The sequence below is a fragment of the Crotalus tigris genome, unplaced genomic scaffold (genome assembly GCF_016545835.1).
Source record: "Crotalus tigris isolate CLP2741 ecotype Arizona unplaced genomic scaffold, ASM1654583v1 scf7180000023719.973015, whole genome shotgun sequence".
Taxonomy (NCBI): Eukaryota; Metazoa; Chordata; class Lepidosauria; order Squamata; family Viperidae; genus Crotalus; species Crotalus tigris.
Window position 1 is genome coordinate 414,492 of NW_024100138.1, and position 18,896 is coordinate 433,387.

Here is an 18,896-nt window from a genome sequence, read left to right on the forward strand (position 1 = left end):
GCAGTGTAATTCAAAACCTGATAGAGAACATTTTTTCCTAAAATTGACCTTAAATGTGTCAAGTTACAATGCAGATTTCAATTCCAATTAAAGAACTGTCATGTCTATGTCAATAAAAATGCTTATACATACAAATGCACTTCACAAGTCATTTTCATCAGAAATAATGAAGCAAGCAGTAAGAAATAATGCACTCTATTTCACTAAATTTATACAAGGGTATCATATTTGACATATCTTTTAAAAAATGTATTTCCCCAGAAATTCAGCTAATATCTAGCTGTATAAAGAACTGAGTGAATTAAGTACTTCATGCAGAATTATTAAACATCAATGACTCCTTGCATCCAGAATATTTTATGTCTTTTAACTTTAGGGTGTGTTTGTTTTTTAAATGTATTATCAAATTATCTGTACTGGCTTTTTCCCCTTCATATATGCCTTATTAGCTCTATTAAATACTCAGACAACAGTTGTATAGTCGTCATATATAACTATTAGAGCCAATGGTAACTTTATTACTGTAATTCTATTATGAGCGACATGATATTTGCTATCCCATAACTCTTCTTCTGTGCATGGATTATAAATTATAAGCCTGTACCAGTTACACCTGATTATTCTTTCCTAGCCGTCATCTGATAGAATAATAATGGGTTCTAAAACTTCTTATTTTAAATTACTAATGCCAAATAAGCCTAAAATCCGGAGATTAGGTGTAATATGTACTGTGAAACAGCTCATTTAAAAAAGAAGACATTAAAGGGAACATATCTCAAAATGACAGTAAGTTCAATTATATTTGAGACACACATTAGGGAATCCACATTATGGAAATTGAAAGCTTGTTATTTTAAATATCAATTCATATTTTTCTTAACTTTTTAAATGTAGTATTTATATATATATATATGTTTTTGTCATTAGGTTCCCAAATGGTATGTGAATTCACTCTTTTTCCAAGCAGGTGCAAAATACTATAAATTACATATTTCTTTTTGGAATATGCATTTTTGTCAATTAAAAATACAATAAGTAAGGCAGACTAAGGGCCAGATATTGATATGATTGAAAATTAGTTTAAATGTCAGGGTTTTTTTAATGTAACTTTTACTATTATTTCAACATACTTTTCTTAGTACATCTTAGGTACCCTCTTTTTAGTATTTCTCATTGTTGACATAGGAAGCATGAAGCCATATTCTGAAGTACAAATTATGGAATAACTGCTAGGCAGATTTTCTTTTTAAAAATACTTTACTCTGTTTATTTTAAGGAAGAAAACACACAGAAGCTCTCCTTTTTGTCTTAAATTAAGACTTGAAATACAACTTGCAAGACTGCTGTTCAAAAAATGGGCTTGCTTTGATGTTCTGTTAATGAATATAGAAGCTAAATATGTATGCATGCATGAGAGAGAGAAACAGGGAGAATGAATGTTTAGTGGATCTCTAAAATCAAAACCTTAAATAATTAGTTTGTTCTATTCCATGCTGATACAATAAGTTGGTTTCTCCATCTGTTAACCTCCAGAGCAACCTAAAATCTATGTACAATTTATATTGCAACACAACATAACCCACTATGATTAAAAATGGCAGCTTAAACACTGTTGTGGCACATTAATTTATAAGAGGCCTAATCTTGGTCTACAAAATGCTGAAAGTTTTCATTCTGTAACATTCTCCAGCATTTGAAATTTGTAAAATATCAAAATAAAATCCAATGTGCCAAGATAACAAGATAATTGTAGATTATCTCTAATAGCTCTACAGGATAATCTTATTTCCTCCATAGCACTCTGTATCCAAAGCAGAAAAGTTAAAAGCAATTTAAGCGTCCTAATGAAAATTGCCTCAATATATTCCCCCCCCCCAAAAAAAGGTACTGATTCAGGCCAAAAGGCAACTTTAAGAAACTATCCTTATATAATTTCACATTATCCTAAAAGACCCTATACAATAATGAACTATTTTGACTATTTCAAAATAGCAGAAATCCCCAAACATATTAACTACATTTTGTTCCCATTTTACTTCTAGGTAACCCTCTTTGTTTATGAACAAACAATTCTGAATATCAGAACTGTCTTATTATAAAACATTTTCATTTAAAACTGAGCATCAGAAGTCATATCAAATGACCTCTGTATAGACTTGATAAACTGGAGAAACAAAAAAAATGTGAGAAAACTTAGAGATGACAGGAAAGTTATTTTTGTGAAGCCTAATATGATATCTCCTAAATTCTGATTTCCTATGAATGATCTATCGAAGTACCGCATTGCATTCTGCTCCTCTCCATGTCCGCAAGATTGTGAATATTGATTTTTAAATATAATGAAAGAGTAAAATGAGCTATCTCTTTTACTAACAGGGAAAGAGTAAAATGAGCTATCTCTTTTACTAACAGGATAATCAGTACTACAACAAGTGAATAAAAGGGTACATATGCAACAGCATCTTAAAATATAATTTGCAAATATTCTGTAAGCAGATGAAACAGCCAGTCTTGCTATAACTAATTGAACAATATTGATTACACTACTTTCACAATTTTTGAGAATGCCAGTAACAACAGAAACAAAATAAACCAAAAAAAGCACATACCCATATATTGGTTATCTTCATTGTCATTGATGAAAAAAGCAGGTAAGTATTTTTATTATCTTGGAAAATTAGTTAATAAATTTACCCAAGACATAGTTTAGAAAATAACATTCTGTATCCACTCTATGGAAAAACAATGCATTTCCTAGTAGATGTATTGAAAGAAATGTGTGCTCGTTTTTTCAAAGGCTATGAACAGAATGGTCTTTTATTTCATAGATTGATTTGTGTGGATGTGTACCCTTTTAGGTAATTAGAAGTTTTCCCATTGAGCCCCCCCCCCCAATGCACTGATATGTAGACCTTATCCAAAGGATGAGCCAGAAAGAAAAGGCCTCACAAATCCCACTAACAAAATAACTAGCAGATACCAAAAGCTATGCAACAGTGGCTGCCATGAAAAAGGTCACTCTTTTTCTTAGTATAAACCATTAATTAATGGAATATAATTGTTTGGTGCTTACAAGGGCCAGCAGCATACAGACTATGTCCTTCCTTGGCATAATTACAAAACAGTATAAGTTCAGAAATATAACCCAATTCTACCTCCCCCTTTTACCCCTTTTCAATTCCTCACTGCCCTTTGGGCCTCTGCTTTGGAAGCAAATGGAAGACAGACTGAAGTTTTCTCAATTGAACTGAAAGCTAAGAAACCTTTGATATGCTAATGGGCTCCTTCAAAGGGTAAGAATTCACACTTGCATTAATTCAAACAATTTGTGCAGAATGATGTGAAATGGCACCTCTTTTAGTAGCAAGTAACAAAAGGGAGGGAATCTGAGTATCTGAAGAAACCAAACAACAGAGCATTTGTTCTGCAGGATTCTTTCTAACAAGGACAATATTTTCTGAAAGAAAAGAAAAACACACCTGAAGCCCCAATAAGCTACCTTTCTTTTCTGCCATACCAATTATGTGTGCATCTAATAACCATCACTAATATTATCAGAAGCTATTATTATCTCCAACATATGAGCAAGCAAGAAATTTTCCCGTACCTGAAGCCTCTGAAAAGGTAGGGGTTTCCCCCCCCCCAATATCCAGTATCACCTTCCCCTAAAATTCATTGTGGTTTATTTTTGATATTCTAGTGCTAAAAAGAAAAGCAAAAGCAAACATCCTTTCAGACATCTCCAGCACGCCACACAGACACACACACTTTCTTTGCATTGTCTCCAGGTGGCCCTCGACTTCTTTCTACAAGCAAAGAGGAAATCAGTCTTTAGGCCACAACGGGGAAAGAACTGTTATTTATTGCTAAGTGGAAGCCTTTTTAGGAGACAGGCAAAGACTGTTAGATCCCTTCTGCTTCCTTGTGTGATAGGTGAAAATGTGTGTGCAACAAGTGGATCTTTTTACTCAAGGAGTGCAACTTTTCCCTTTCAATGTAAAACTGAAAACAAGAGCTGGCAGGGCCTGCTTAGGCATTCATGCAGCCAGATTAATGAAATCAACTGCCAGGCAGTTTCTTCAAAAAGAATCTCCCAGTCGGAGAATCTGTGCTTCCACTAAAGAATGTTGGAGCAAACCAAAAACAGAGAGGAGAAAAATCTCTTACAGTAACAGGATCCAGATGGCTCTTGCTGTTACTATAGAACTTGTAAGGCTGCTTTTGAAGCTTTTCCTTCCATCTCTGAAGCAAGAAAGGTTACCCAAGGAACTTCCTCACACTCACACAAACACCAATCTTTTTTCCAGGGTGAAATAAGAACTGCCAACTTAAAACAGTTAGAAGAGGATGCCTGGAAAGATCTGTAAACCCCCCCCCCCAATACATTCCTTGTTCAGTATTAGACCCCACTCACTTTGACAGGCTCCTTTGCAAGTGAAGTTGTTTAAAATTACTGGAAAAATCTCATATCTCCTTACAGGGAACTATCACAGGACCTTAAAAATAGCTCTAACAAGCTGACAGTTATGTAGCAGCTTTTTTTAAAAGAGAAAAAATAAAATAAAATTCCATCTAAATTGATGATAAATGCTGCCAGATCAAGTGGGTTTGTCAGGGTTGGGCAAAGTTTAGCAAGTCAGTCAGATCCCTCTCCTTTAATCCACCCAACCAATCCAGGGTCTGATGCCAGCCACCCACAAGAACAGATAAAACAAGGGGAACAATCACTCCCACGTGAAGGTGTTCTTCCAAAACCTAAACCTAACCTAACCTCCTCTGAACAAGAGCTTCGTTGCTAAGGGGTGTCAATGCATTCTTCTGCCAGGACAGTTCCCTTGGCTTGAATCTGATCTAGCTGCCCCATCTGTAGCATCTTAAGTCTTTTTTCCAAGATCCCATCCTAAGGAATGCCACTTCTACTTACTTGCCTTGGTTTCCAACTAATTGCATTATCAGGTCACCCTTCTTTCCCTGTCCCTTGTTTCATGCCTCTTGGGAAGTCCCACTGACATTAACTCATTTCTTTGCCAGAAGAAGGAAACCAGAAGATATTGGAAGAAGTGGCCATCACAATCGTCCTCCACTCCCCTACCTACAAGGGCCTCAGGTTCAATACTCACTTCTTTGCCTCTCCCTCCCCTTCGTCATAAATAATACTGATTTATGTAGTGCATTGATTTTTCTTAAAGGTAAAATAGAAATGTTTGAACGAATGCGAATAAGAAAAGAGTGGGACAGAAAAGAGTTCCTGGCATCCCACGGGTGTATTGGCGGGGTTCCCTTCCCTCAGGGAAAACAAAGGACTAGGAACGCGCACCCCTTTCTCCCACGAAGCCGCCCCCTCGCGTGCAAATGGCTCGCAAACCAGGAGCAACCCAAGTAGGCAAACAGGTACTGTAAGTACAGAAAAAAAGCTCATTTTCTCCCCAACCGCGCTTACCTTTGGATTTGCAGCCAATTGCGGGCCAGGGTTTCTCTCGCATCTGGGTGCCCCAGAAAGGAGGTGCAGGATGAGTCCCTTTATGATCACGAGGGTTGGGCCTGGGAAGCGGCAGAAGAAGAAAGCCAGATCGAGCAGAAGAATCGCCGGTCAGGCAAAAGAGCTGAGCTGGTGTAGAAGTGCGGAAAGCCGGGAAAACAACTGGCTTTGCAGCTCGCTGAGCTGGGACAAAACGTACAAAAGGCGGCTTCTCTTCTTCCTCGTCCTCCTTCTCCCTTTCTCCAAGCAAACCCAGCCAGCCGAGGGGCTTTTGGAGGGGTCAAGTCAACATTTTCCCCCCGCAGTTCCCAACGCGCGCTGCTCTTTCTCTCCCTCCCCTCCCCAAAAAAGAGGGAGGAAGGCAAATTATTGGGGAGAGGGGGAAAGAAACGGCACAAGGCAGAAAGGACAATCGAAACAATTCTTCCGGTACTCTAAAAGCACCACAACAAAAGAGAGCTAGGTGCAAAAACAAACAAACAAACAAAAATAAACCACTGGATATGACCAGCCCTGGAGTCCTATATTTCTCTTTTCTCTAAGCAACTGGAACGATTGTTTTAAAAAAAGAAAAGAAAAACCACGGTGCCCACAGAAGAATCAATTCGATCTTCGGTTTTTCTTCAGGGAGGAGGCGAAGCCGAGAAGGAGGGGGTGCGATTGCAATGCGCAGAGAGACCCAGGCATTGAAAAGAAAAAAAAAAATCAAATATCTTCTTCTAAAAAGGCAGCCTCTCTTTCTCCGTCCTTTTCTTCCATCTTCTTTGCATCACCCTTGGTGACATTCTGGCCTCTGGCAGGATCCAGTTCCAGCCCTTCCTCGAGCTTCGCGTCTTCCACAGATGCTCTGCTCCTGCCTTGCCCCGTGAACAACAGCGATCAAGAGCCCAACTGGCCGCGCTTAGAACCACGGGGAGAGAAGAGCCGGGGCATGAAATCGCCCAAAAGGAGGCAAGGAATGGAAAGGGTGGAGGGGGGAACCCAATGAATAGTACCGCCGGCTCCTTTTCGTTTGTGCACCTCTCCGTGTGTGACTGGGGATTGCGAAGTCCTGACACAGACTCTCCACTGGCTCTGAACTGGAGCCACCTCCAGCCTCCACCTCTTCCAATCTCCACCCCCTCTCTCCCTCTCTCTCTCTCTCTCTCTCTCTCTCTCTCTCTCTCTTCTTCCCACCCCTGGGCTCAGCTAATCATATAAACATATTATCATGGAGAGAAACGGCGACAGCGGTAGCCTTCCCACCCATCCACCCACCCACCCTTCTTCTAGCCCGCTTCCCCTCCTTTTCTCCCCTCCTCTCCCGCCAAAACTAGGAGTTCTGGCAAATAAAAACAGATTAGAGGCAGCTAAGTACCAAACGGGAAACGGATAATCTAAAAGCTCGATCTGCCACCACTGGCCTTTTTCCAGTCCATTTCAGCTGCTTGCGGCGGTACCGCTTGGGGGAGAGGGAAAGAAGGTGGGCTGGAGCGAGAGAGAGAAAGGAAAGAGAGAAACGCACACGGATCCGGGGAGGGGGAGAAGGGGGGAACGGCGTCAGTGTAGGCTTGAGCCGGTCTGGCAGCAGCAGCAGCAGCAGGAGACGCTGGGTACCCTCAGCCAATGGCAACAGCAAGCTTTGGGGCAGCCTGGAAGCGAGAGCGCATCTCAGGGTCCCGACTGGAAAGGCTGGTTGACGGCCGGGATCCCTTCCAACCGGTCGCGGCGCTGCAGACTCGCAGACGCCGCGGCCGTCGCTTCGCCGGCCCTCTCCGTTCCCGTGCGCGGGGATGGGCGGGCTGATGGCAAGCGAGCGCCGGGCTCCTCAAACTTTAGTCGCCGGCTTCTTTCTCTTCCCCGGTCCCACCACACCCACCGTTCCGTCTTCGGTTCCTCTGGCTAGCCCACAATCTGAGAGCGGAGCGTTGGCGACGCTGAAGCGGCGAGAGCGGGGTTCGGAAGGGAGGAAGGTTAAGCGAACGCCGCGGGAGAGGCGACGGCGGCGCGAAGCTTTGAAAGTTCAAGTCGCGGAGTTCTAATAGTGCGGATGGAATATCCGCCAGCAGTTTCCAAACGTCAAAAGCCGGTCCGCCATTCTCCACTCTGATTGTTCGATCCGCCTGCGATCGTGTACTCCACGTTGGGGGGCAGCGAGAGGGGGCTTGAGCAAGTTGCCAACATGCAGCATTGATTCTAGGGGAAAGCAACTGGGAGGTCAAGAGAAAATCATAACTAACAAGGACCCTCGCTGAGCCCCAGGCTCGCTCCTTCCTTTATTCGTCCCTTCTTTACCCTCTTCCTTCCTCCCTTCCTCTCTCTCTTCCTCCCTCCCTTCCTTCCTTCTTCTCTTTCAGTGTGCAAATAAGTATGTCAGTGCAAGATCAATAAAGCTTGTAAATAATTTGAGGAAGGTGTACTTTCCCCAAAATACTGTTGTGGGGGTGGACCTTGTTTAATTCATCCATTTCAGGAAGCGCTATTTGGTCTGAAAACTGGATGTTTTTAAAACTGCTAGGTCTAAGGATTGGTTCACACATCTGATTCCATACATCTCATGGGATGGCAAGTGTGGAGCTGTTGCCCTGCAATAACCTACACTGATCACACTTTTAAATACAGTATATTATAAACGAAAGAAGTGTACACATTAAATCAGTAAAACAAAAGATGTATTTCATTTACTTGCAATATATTGGAAGCCATTTCTGAATGTTACATAATTATAAGTTTCCACATTTCACGGCTGAGATTATCAAAATGAAGAAAGTTTGAATTCACCAGGAATTTTTGTATGAAGAAATGCAAGCTCAGTTCAATTCTGACATGAAGAATCGTAAACTAGTAACATTATTTAATATGTAAGCATTTTATTTCATTCTCATTAGTTATTCTTGATTCTTTGATTCAATAATCCCAAAGTCTACCTACTCCATTTTAAATTAACAAGAATTATTGATACCAGACATACCAAGATTACATTGTCTATTAGTTGTAAATATTTGTATAGTTACTTTTTCATATTTCCAATAAGAATTTCAAAGCATAATATGCCCATATTTAATCAAATAACTTTGTGAGGTAATTATTTACTGGCCTGAATATGCATAAACTGAACATAATTTGTTTTTTACATAGATAAAGCCTAAGTGTTATGACACTGAGGTGCAAATGTAAGAAATTGGAGAGAGTGGACTTTCACAACAGCAAAAGTCTGATTGCATAATTAGTTACAAAACGTCTGGCTTTAAATATGCAATGTATGTTACAATACAGACACCCTGTGATCAGACCATAAGTATAATATCATTGTATCTTTTAGTCCAGGTTGAATAACCATAACACACAGCAAGCTTGGATTATCCCATCCCACACTTTTGGCTATTATTTCAAAATCGATCACTACATGTTAAATCAATTTTTTCCCCTGCCCGTACCAATTGAGATAGGAATCAGATTATCCTCCCTTTTGCCTTGCTTTTTTTCTATGTTTCTTCTCTCTTGATAGACAATGATATGGAAAGCTTCAGGTCACTGATGTCATCGTAGATGTAGAAAAAGGACAAGTGAGATGTTCACATATAGTATGACATAATTCAGGATTCACTTGGTCTGCTTCCATCCCACAAAAAACAATACAAAGGACACAATAAAATGGGTGGTATGAACTGTTATAAGAATATTTTGGTTTTAAAGCAGTCTTAGAAGTGCAGTATGTGTTAAAACCAAACATATTATGTGTTTACTGGTATACATATTACAGATACAAAATAATTGCAGCTTTGCATATATGATACAACTGTAACACACCCATATCCTGATTGTCTAGCCAGGCCTTCTTTTTTTCCTTCCCTTCCTGCTGTATTTAGTACAAGGCCCAGACTGGTATTCAAAAGCCTCCTGTATTTGCTCTGCTTGCCACCATAATTGCCATAGGGTCTATCTTCTGAAATGAATTATGTCAGTTTCAAAACCAGTCCTCCCATATTAGCTCAACTGTGCTACCACAAATTGTCCTAGGATTATTCTCCTTGGGTGATTTATGTAGTCTACACCTGAAAGAGCTGAGTCTTTTACATTCTGGGGGGTTGCACAGAAAATCAGATAGGAAGCATTTTCACTTTGTAAACCTTCAAAGTTACAGTAACCTTTTGGATCTGTTGGCACAACACGTTTTGCAACAATTTTTTTAAACAAAAACTGCTTTAAGAATATAATTATCGTTCACAGCATAAAAGTTGTGGTCTTAAGTGTAATTTGAAATGATTAAAATGATTCCATACTCTAAATAACATATATCTTGAAAATTAGTCAATTGAGGGTTTTTTTCTCTCTAAAATAATCCATGCGGCCACAAAAGGCAGTAATATCGCTCATTATTATTGCAAATCATTGTGCGTGCCATGATCCTTTTTTCTGTCCTAGCATGCTAATACAGAAATGAGTTGATTGCTTGGGTATAAATAATCAGTACAGTTGCAGAGAAACAATTAATGTATTCTATTTTCTGTTTATTAAGTAACCTGTATTTTCAGCTGATTTTAGAGACAGTTCTGCTGGATTTTATATTATTCATCATAAGAGAATCAGCCATTGATTATTTGTTTCCTTAGCCCGGCAGCCTGAGGGAAAATCCTAAATTCATCTGAGACACTCACAACCTCACAAGCTGTAATGTTAATATGCACAGCATCCTCCCCTTTCCATTCAGTATCGGACCATATAAGGTTCAAGACTTCAACATTCAACATTAAATCTGATCCATCTAAGAGGCTTTTTGATAACCAATATAGGATTAATGTACTAATGTAAAATCAGAGTAAAGAATGTGCTTCTGATATTTGTCAAGTTTTTTTATAAGTACTATGCCTGTTTCATGTTTTCCTTCTGAATTTAAAAACTCTGACCGTTCTAACTAAGTCTAGAATAGCTGAAAGCAAAATGTTGTTCAAATAGAAGGAAAACATGCTTTGGAGAAAAAAAGGCATCTATCTCATTGCCTGGATTTTATGAAAAAAGATAGGCACTATAAAAGAATCTCAGGGTGTACAGATTCAGTCTTCTCTAATCGTGCATTATCCAACCACCATATCACAGGATGTGCAAAGCTTTTTTGAGGGGAAAAAAAGAGTCTGTAGGACAAGGAATTCACTGAAGAAGACTGAAATCTTGAAAGCTATTATTATTATTATTTTTTGCCTGCTAGATGATTCACACAGAATTCTCAAAGTCTCACAGAGAGAAAAAAAAGTAGTTCCAATAGCCTGGAGATCTAAAAGACCTGTTCTATATCTGGGGCAAAAATCACTGAATCTTGCTTGATTCTGTGCTATAGGACAACATTGTTACATGCAGCTAAGATTTCCCTAGATATAATCAGTTTTACTACTGGTACAACAGTATTTGTATGCCACTCTTGCTTTTCAAAGGGAACTTCACTGATCTCTTAAAAGAAAGCTAAAGGGTCACATTCTCTCCCCCGCCCCCTCCATTGTTTAAAGACAACATGAAAGTGAATGTTATATGCCAGAACTGGATTATTTAATCAACTGACTGAAAACTGAAACAAGCTGGTTCTGATTCTTTAACTTAAATTCCTTTGGGCTGTAAAGTATTATCCTTACAGAGCTTTTTTTTTTTTTTTTACAAAAAACAAAGTTGGTATATATAAAGTGATCAAATACATTAAGTTGCACATTGAACTATATCTTATTACATAAACTATATCTCTGTAATTTCAAAGGTAAATGCCAGTGCAAATGAGAAACTTGCATAGTGAGTACCCTGACATGGGGACTGCTGCTGACCTTTGTACAGTCAGAGATTGGGAGCAAGACTGGGTCACAAACCTTGCAACAATAAACAGGGATTATTGTGTTTGCTTTTCTTTTGCTAGGATAAAGAAGAGGGAAAAAATCCTTATCTATTAATTGTCAGGAAAGAAAGAGAGAGAAAGATGTGCGGGACAGGGAATTACAGAAAACTCATATGTGAGTGAAAGTTTTGCACTTCAATATGCCCTACAGACATTTTGTGTTTTGTTTACTTTGCCCGGAGAACAAATATTTGTATGTCAGAAGCCATTTTTCTTTCTTCCTCTCTTTCTCTATGTATGTAACCTTACATAAATTGAAGCAATTGTTTATAATATAGGGCACAATCCAGTTATAGCTAAACATTGATGGTCTTATTGATCTTAGCAAGAGAATTAAGCATGTGCAATCAATGCAACCTAAAAGGGTGTGATTTGGGCTGAATTGCTTCACTACTGTGATTATCAACAGATCTTCATTGTGTTTCTTAATGTGGATTAAATTCTTATTAAGGGGATCAGAACGGTAATAAGAAAACTGTCTCAGAATACTGATTTTAAAAGCATGCCACTAATTATATACTTTACAGCCCCACTATCTTTGCACTAAGAACGTTACACAAACATTTGTTTTTTTTTCTGAAATTTCAGCCAGAATTTTTTTGTCAGCACTATGATAAAAGTACAACATTATTTGTACTTTTCTGTAATCACAATATTTTGTGTTTGTGTATGAAAAATAAAAGATATATGATAGAGCTATTATCCGTCTTGACCGTACTTATGTAAGGTTATATGCATCGTCCACCATTTGATATCTTACAGATTTAATTTTGACAAGACCTTTCATTACTGATATTTTTTAAAAAATGCCAACCATAAATATCAGTTTAGGGTTTTATTGAATATGGGGCTAATAATAAGCCACCTAGAGTAAGATAAGTGTCAAATAAACTTAACAAATAAAATAATAAAGCAAGCAAAATAACTGATAAATCAGCAGCATATGAGTTTCACTGCTTGCCTGATTTCATTGTGATGCCACGGTCAGATTTGATCAAATGATGAACAATGAATTTCATCAACAGCTTTCTTATGTGCTCCATAGCTTTAGATTATCATTGTCAATGCAAGTGTAAAATAATGCAACACTTTCATAACTATTCTATGAATTCTGCTGTCATCTGTTCAGGTTCTGGGAATCTCGTGGCACAGTGGATCATTGCAGCATATGTATCATCTATATGGACTAGAGGCTGTCTTGCAAAGAAGGAAAAAGTGCACAGAAATAAAACCACACCAAATGTACAGGGTGGGGACCCCTGATTTTCAGACCATAGCACCAAAATTATTTGAAACAATTGTGATGCTTGTGTTATTGCTTAAAGAAAAAAAGACAGCAAATCATCTCCAACACAATTCTATTAAATATTAGGTTTTTCTTTTGCCTTCATACCTGTTATAGGTGCAATTCTAGTCAAGCCAATAGGAGCTATTCATATACCTACTGGATAAGGCACTTGAAGATTAATGGCCAGCCATTATGGATTATTGCAATGTTTCTTAAGGAATTGTGTATGGCTTCACTGTATAGGCTCTAATGAAAGGGTTTCCGACAACACTTTTAGCCAATTGTCCTGACAGCTGCATTCTTGGGGAGAGCACATTTCCAAAAGGAGATTGAACCTATCTGACAAAATGGGTTAAATTGCCCTTCCAGTTAGAGCCATACAACGCATTTCCTCTGCTAGGCAGAGAAATTGTTGACAATACCCAACTACCATCTGAGAGCATATCTTGGTACATAATATACAGTTCTGTGAAAAATTATTCACCTCCTTTCCAATTTTTTCAATTTTAGCATACTTTTGCCATTGAATTCTATCCTAGTTTGAGTAAACAAATAATACTAAAATCTGGTGCTTGTTTCATTTATTTCTTTAAAGAAGTAATACAAATGCAATATCCAAATACAAAAAGTAATACCATCCCCACCGCATTCAATCCCTTCAATTAAAGATGTGTGAAAATGTCATTAACCAATCAGGACTGAGGCAGCCAAGTCACATAGAATGTCACAAAACTTTCCTTTCCTCATGAGATTTCATCCACATATTCCACAAACCAAATTATGCTCCACCTGAAAAAAAAATTCTGAAGGCTGCAATTGAAAAAAAAAAAAAGTCTAGAAAAGTTTACAAAACCACTTCTAAAGCTTTGCGGCTCCACCAATGCATAGTCAGATGCATTGTCTTGAAATGGAGTGGCTGTCTTGTCAAAATCACTCCAAGTGTGCAGCATAATACAGTTCAGGAGGTCACAAAGAGCCCCAGAACAACATCAAGCAATCTACAGGCCTCTCTAAAAATCAACATTCAGGACTTCACCATCAGAAAAGAACTAAGTAAAAATGAGATTTGTGGGAGAACACAAATAGGAAACCTATAAAGTGTTCCAGGAAGCTCTAGATATATCCCACATAAAAGCTTTAAAACCTCTCACAAAAAAATTTCTTCTTAGCTTGAACATGCCATTTAAACAATGTTTTTAGGAGTGGAACACAAAATCAGAATGATGGGATCTGGCATATTCTGTTGAAAGAGTATTCTGGAGATTTATTGCTAAAACATATTATGGGAGTAAGCATTTCAAGTCAATTTCTCATTTCCCAGTATATTTGATAATAGATTCTGATATACAGAACTGCATTTTTATACAACCCATTCATACTGCTATATATATCATTGTGTCATTCCTGAAATCTTTGAAGTTCAACATTTACTTTATTTTTGGCCCTTTTATCACATTACTTTATTTTACTGCACTGTACAGATCAACAGGACCACTTTTTGTGAAAAAAGCAGGAGTTTTGAAACTTTATACTTCAAGAAATATTTTCTAGGTTTGCAGATGAATTCCTAAATGTCTGAACTCTGAGCAAAATTAAAAACTGAGGTTCATTAGAGTGAATACATAGTTTGTCTCCATCACTAGTCAGTTGGTTGATCTCACTGCCCTATGATATCCCCAACACTCTCCTGAATTTGTGAATTGCAAGAAAAAAAAATAGGAGAGATGGCAAATACTGCATGATATTTGGAAATGTATTTAGGCTTTTATTTAGGAAAATACATTATATTTCCAAAAAATGAGAAAAGCAATTACCATGAGTTTAGCAGTCTCAAACAGATTTGGCCTAACAAGTGTTCTTATAACTCAACTCTGAACAAGGTATTTTGCACCATAACTTTTATAGGATAATCTAGTGGAAGAACCCATTTCAGTTTTTAACCCTCCTATCTTATGATAAACTGCAAAACTTTACAATTTCTCCTACTCCATTTTGAAGTGAATAATTAACCTGGATGGTGCATTTCTGCTCACTGTGATAGTATACATTTTGAAACACATTTTAATACATTTAGGCTCAGAATCAAATATAAGGGTGTTTTTCTGGCAAAAAGATCCTCCCAATAGGCTACTATTGTCTAGCTCTAGTCTGGTCTGGTTGAATATTTTATGGTTTTGTCTTCAGACAAAGAAACAATTTTTCTATAAACTGCATATATACATGCGTGCTCTTGGTAACTCATATTCAAGAATGTGAATGGAAGTGAACCACTCAAAGCAATAATTAAAGGCTCAAAAGAATTTGAATGACACCATGCTGATGCAACTGGCTTATATACATAGGTAATCCTCAATTTACAAACAAATTGAGCCCAAAATTTCTATTGCTAAGCAAGACAGTTTTAAGTGAATTTTACCTCAGTTTACAACCTTTCTTGCCACCGTTGTTAAGTGAATCACTGCAGTTATTAAGTGAACCTGGCTTCCCCATTGACTTTCCTTGTCAGAGGATCATAAAATATGATAGCAATAGAGCTCAGAAATAGGACTTAGATTTATATACACCCATAGTGCTTTACAGCACCCTCTGGGCGGCTTACAATGTCAGCATTATTTGCATATTGCCCCCAACAATCTAGGTTCTCATTTTACCAACCTCAGAAGAATGGAAGGATGGGTCAACTTTAAGCCCCATCAGAATTGATGATGATCACATGACCCTGGGACACAGCAACCATTATAAATACATGTCAGTTGCTAAGCATCTACATTTTGATTACATGAGCAGGGGGATGCAACAACAGTCATAAATCACTTTTTTCAGTACCACTGTAACTGAAAGGTCACTAAAAGAACGGCTGTAAGTCAAGGACTACCTGTACATACTGTCCTCTTATCATAGGGACTTGGGCAGGCTGAGTTTCTCTTGAAGAAGAGAACCAATGCTCTTTGTCTGCTGTCATTGCATAGCCATGTCCCATCCCATTACAGAAATTATATGCAATTTTGTGGTGGGATAGTAAACTGTATTTGACATGGGCCAGGACAGCAATTATATTTTGACTGGTATTTATTACCTATATCTATTTTTTGTACTTTTATAAGCGATATCTTGGGCCCATATTCTGAGAGAAAGGAAAGGAGAAAAGAAAAGGCACAGGGACAGTGTAAAAGATGTATGTATGTATCTATGTATCTATGTATGTATGTATGTATTAAATTTATTGGCCACCCATGTTACTACAAGGTAACTCTGGGCAGAGATATTAGAGATATACACAGAACATTATTTTGGCAATAAAGGGTACCTGAAAGAGATGCAGACAATTGCTTCATCCAAGATCCTCTGAAGCTTTTGCACAATCACATTTTCTGCCACATTCCCCCAAAAGAGTATCCTTAAGATGGGAAAGACAACCCCTCACTTAAAGAAGAATTCACCACTAGTAGAACCCACAAAATATCCCCTGGTCCACTTTAACAAGGCTGCCATGGACATAAAGAGCAAGTGACTAAGCTTCCAGGCCTAAGGACCATGTCCATTTCCTCGGGCCCAATGGTTCAAACCAATCCCAGTTAACCAGGCAAGGAAGGAGTATTAGGTATGTTCATTGCCATGAATTATTTATAAAAGTGATAAAGATAGGATATAAGTAACTAACTAAATAAATCTCTAATATGTTTCATCCACTCTGCAGGCCTATACTTTTAAAATGTCTAATGTTAAATACATATATACATATATATATATATATATATATATATATATATATATATATATATATATGTAGGTCTTTGGTTGTTCGGGTTTTCTCCCGCGTAAAATTGGAAGTGTCTTGGCGACGTTTCGACAAAGTCCCATTCGTCATCTTCAGGCTGGTGTTTTCAGCTTCGTGCTTTGAGCAGCAATGTGTGGTCTTAGCTGTTTCTTCCTTTTAACTGCCAGTGGGGGTATGAACTGATTGGGTGGGAGCTTGGCTGTGTTCTGATTGGGTGGAGGTGTGTTCTGATTGGTTAGGGGCTTGGCTGTGCTTTGATTGGCTGGGAGGTTGGCTGTGCTCTGATTGGCTGGGGGGTTGGCTGTGCTCTGATTGGCTGGGGGAGTGTTCTGTTTGGTTGTGCTCAGGTTAGTCTGAGTTGCAGGGGGGTTTAAGATTTTGGGCTGCCTTGCTATTTTTTGGCTTCGCATTCGTGGTCGTGCCTCATCTTCATGGAGGGTGTCAATTTGCTTCATGTATGGATTGGAGGGGTTTAAAGTGGCTAATGATGCAGCTGTGGTCTGGCTTCTGGTTGGTGGTCGTCCTCATCATCAGTGTGGCTTTGGGTTTGCTTTTTGCATGGATATGTGGTGGTGACATCCTGTGTGGGTTTTGTTTTAACTGCCAGTAGGGGTATGAACTGATTGTGTTCCCACAATATATTTCATATACTTCTTGATTTTCTAAGTCAATTTTATCTTTGGGGTTTCTGAGGATGGTGGATATTTTTCTGTTTGTGCAGAATGCTGTTTTGATGTTGTGTTTATGGAGGATCTTACTGATTCTGTCTGTGGTGCCTTTTATGTATGGGAGGAGGGCTTTGCCATTTTTTTGTTCTTTGTCTTGGATTTTAGTGGAGGTTTCTTTTTGGATTAGGTTTGTAATCTTATTTCTTTGGAATCCATTGGATGCTAGTACATTGGTGAGAGTGTGTAGTTCGGTTTTTAGGTGTTGTTCGTCAGCTAAGCGTTTTGTTCTAGAGATGAGTGTCTTGGCTACGGAGTTGATCTGTGCTGGGTGGTGGTGTGAGAGAGCGTGCAGATAGCGGTTTGTGTGTGTTTTCTTCTGGTAGATGGTGTGTCCTAGGGAGCCATTGGATTTCTTGTAGACTAAGACATCCAGGAAGGGAAGTTGGTTGTTAGCTTCTGTTTCCATGGTGAACTGTATTTTGGGGTGTAGGCTGTTGAGGTGTGTGAGGAAGTTGTCCAGTTTTTCTCTCCCATGTGGCCAGATTATGAAGGTGTCGTCTACGTATCTGAGCCAGAGTTTGGGTTTGTGATCCGATTTTTCTAGACCTTGGGTTTCAAAGTGTTCTATGTAGAGGTTTGCAGTGACAGGTGAGAGGGGTGATCCCATGGGTGCTCCTTCTGTTTGTTTGTATTTTTGTCCATTATAGATGAAGTATGTGTTGGATAGGCAGTGGTTGGTCAGATCTAAGATGTGTTTGGGGGGGTTATATTTGTTTTGGATAGCTGTCAAGGCTTCTTTGATAGGCACTTGGGTGAAGAGGGATATGACATCGAAGCTCACGAGTAGGTCGCTGGGCTGTAAGTTTTGTTTCTTTATGATCTCTATAAACTGGAATGAGTTTTTTACGTGTGAGGTGATGGATTCTCATAGGGCTGTAGTTGTTTGGCGAGAAATTTGGCTAGGTTTTGTAGAGGTGAGCCTATGGAGCTGACTATAGGTCTGAGTGGGGTTCCTTTTTGTGTATCTTGGGGAGACCATAGAGTTTGGGGCATCTGGATGATTTCTCTCTGGGAATGATTCTTTGCTGGATCTCTTCGCTAATGGGGGAGGCTTTTATTTTGGATCTGGTGGTTTTTTCCAGGTAGGTGGTGGGATCTGTATTTAGGGGTTTGTATGTGGAGTCTTGGAGTAGGTTGGTTAATTTGGTTTGGTAGTCAGATGTGTTCATAACCACCGTGGCGTTGCCCTTGTCTGCTGGTAGGATTATTATGCTGGTGTCTTCTTTCAGGTTACGTAGTGCTGTCTGTTCCTCTTTGGGTAAGTTGCTTTTGGGTGGCTTGCTGGTGCAGAGGATGTTGGTGATTTCGAGTCTGATTCTGTTAGCGTCGTCGGGGTTGATTTTGGTCAGGCTGGTTTCAACTCCACATATAATGGTTTCAGTGGGGATGTGTTTGGGAGCGACTGCAAAGTTGAATCCTTTGGAAAGGACATTGGTTTCGGCTTTGGTGAGAACCCCACTCAGACCTATAGTCAGCTCCATAGGCTCACCTCTACAAAACCTAGCCAAATTTCTCGCCAAACAATTACAGCCCTATGCAGAATCCATCACCTCACACGTAAAAAACTCATTCCAGTTTATAGAGATCATAAAGAAACAAAACTTACAGCCCAGCGACCTACTAGTGAGCTTCGATGTCATATCCCTCTTCACCCAAGTGCCTATCAAAGAAGCCTTGACAGCTATTCAAAACAAATATAACCCCCCCAAACACATCTTAGATCTGACCAACCACTGCCTATCCAACACATACTTCATCTATAATGGACA

The 18,896-nt window shown here is 39.0% G+C and overlaps 1 protein-coding gene across 22 annotated transcripts in view; it reads right to left on the reverse strand.

Annotated features, from left to right (window-relative positions):
• ADGRL2 (adhesion G protein-coupled receptor L2) overlaps positions 1-18,896 on the reverse strand; it is a 690,605-nt gene that overhangs the window by 239,015 nt on the left and 432,694 nt on the right. For 5 of the 22 annotated variants that reach the window (XM_039321051.1, XM_039321048.1, XM_039321046.1 and 2 more), the window contains exon 1: positions 5,441-6,641. The exons of 1 other annotated variant lie outside the window; for it this stretch is intronic. The gene's annotated coding sequence lies outside the window, so the exon portion shown is untranslated. Of the gene's footprint in view, positions 1-5,440; positions 6,646-18,896 lie in introns of those variants that run through there. 16 more of the 22 variants (XM_039321063.1, XM_039321057.1, XM_039321056.1 and 13 more) reach the window with 6 other exon arrangements.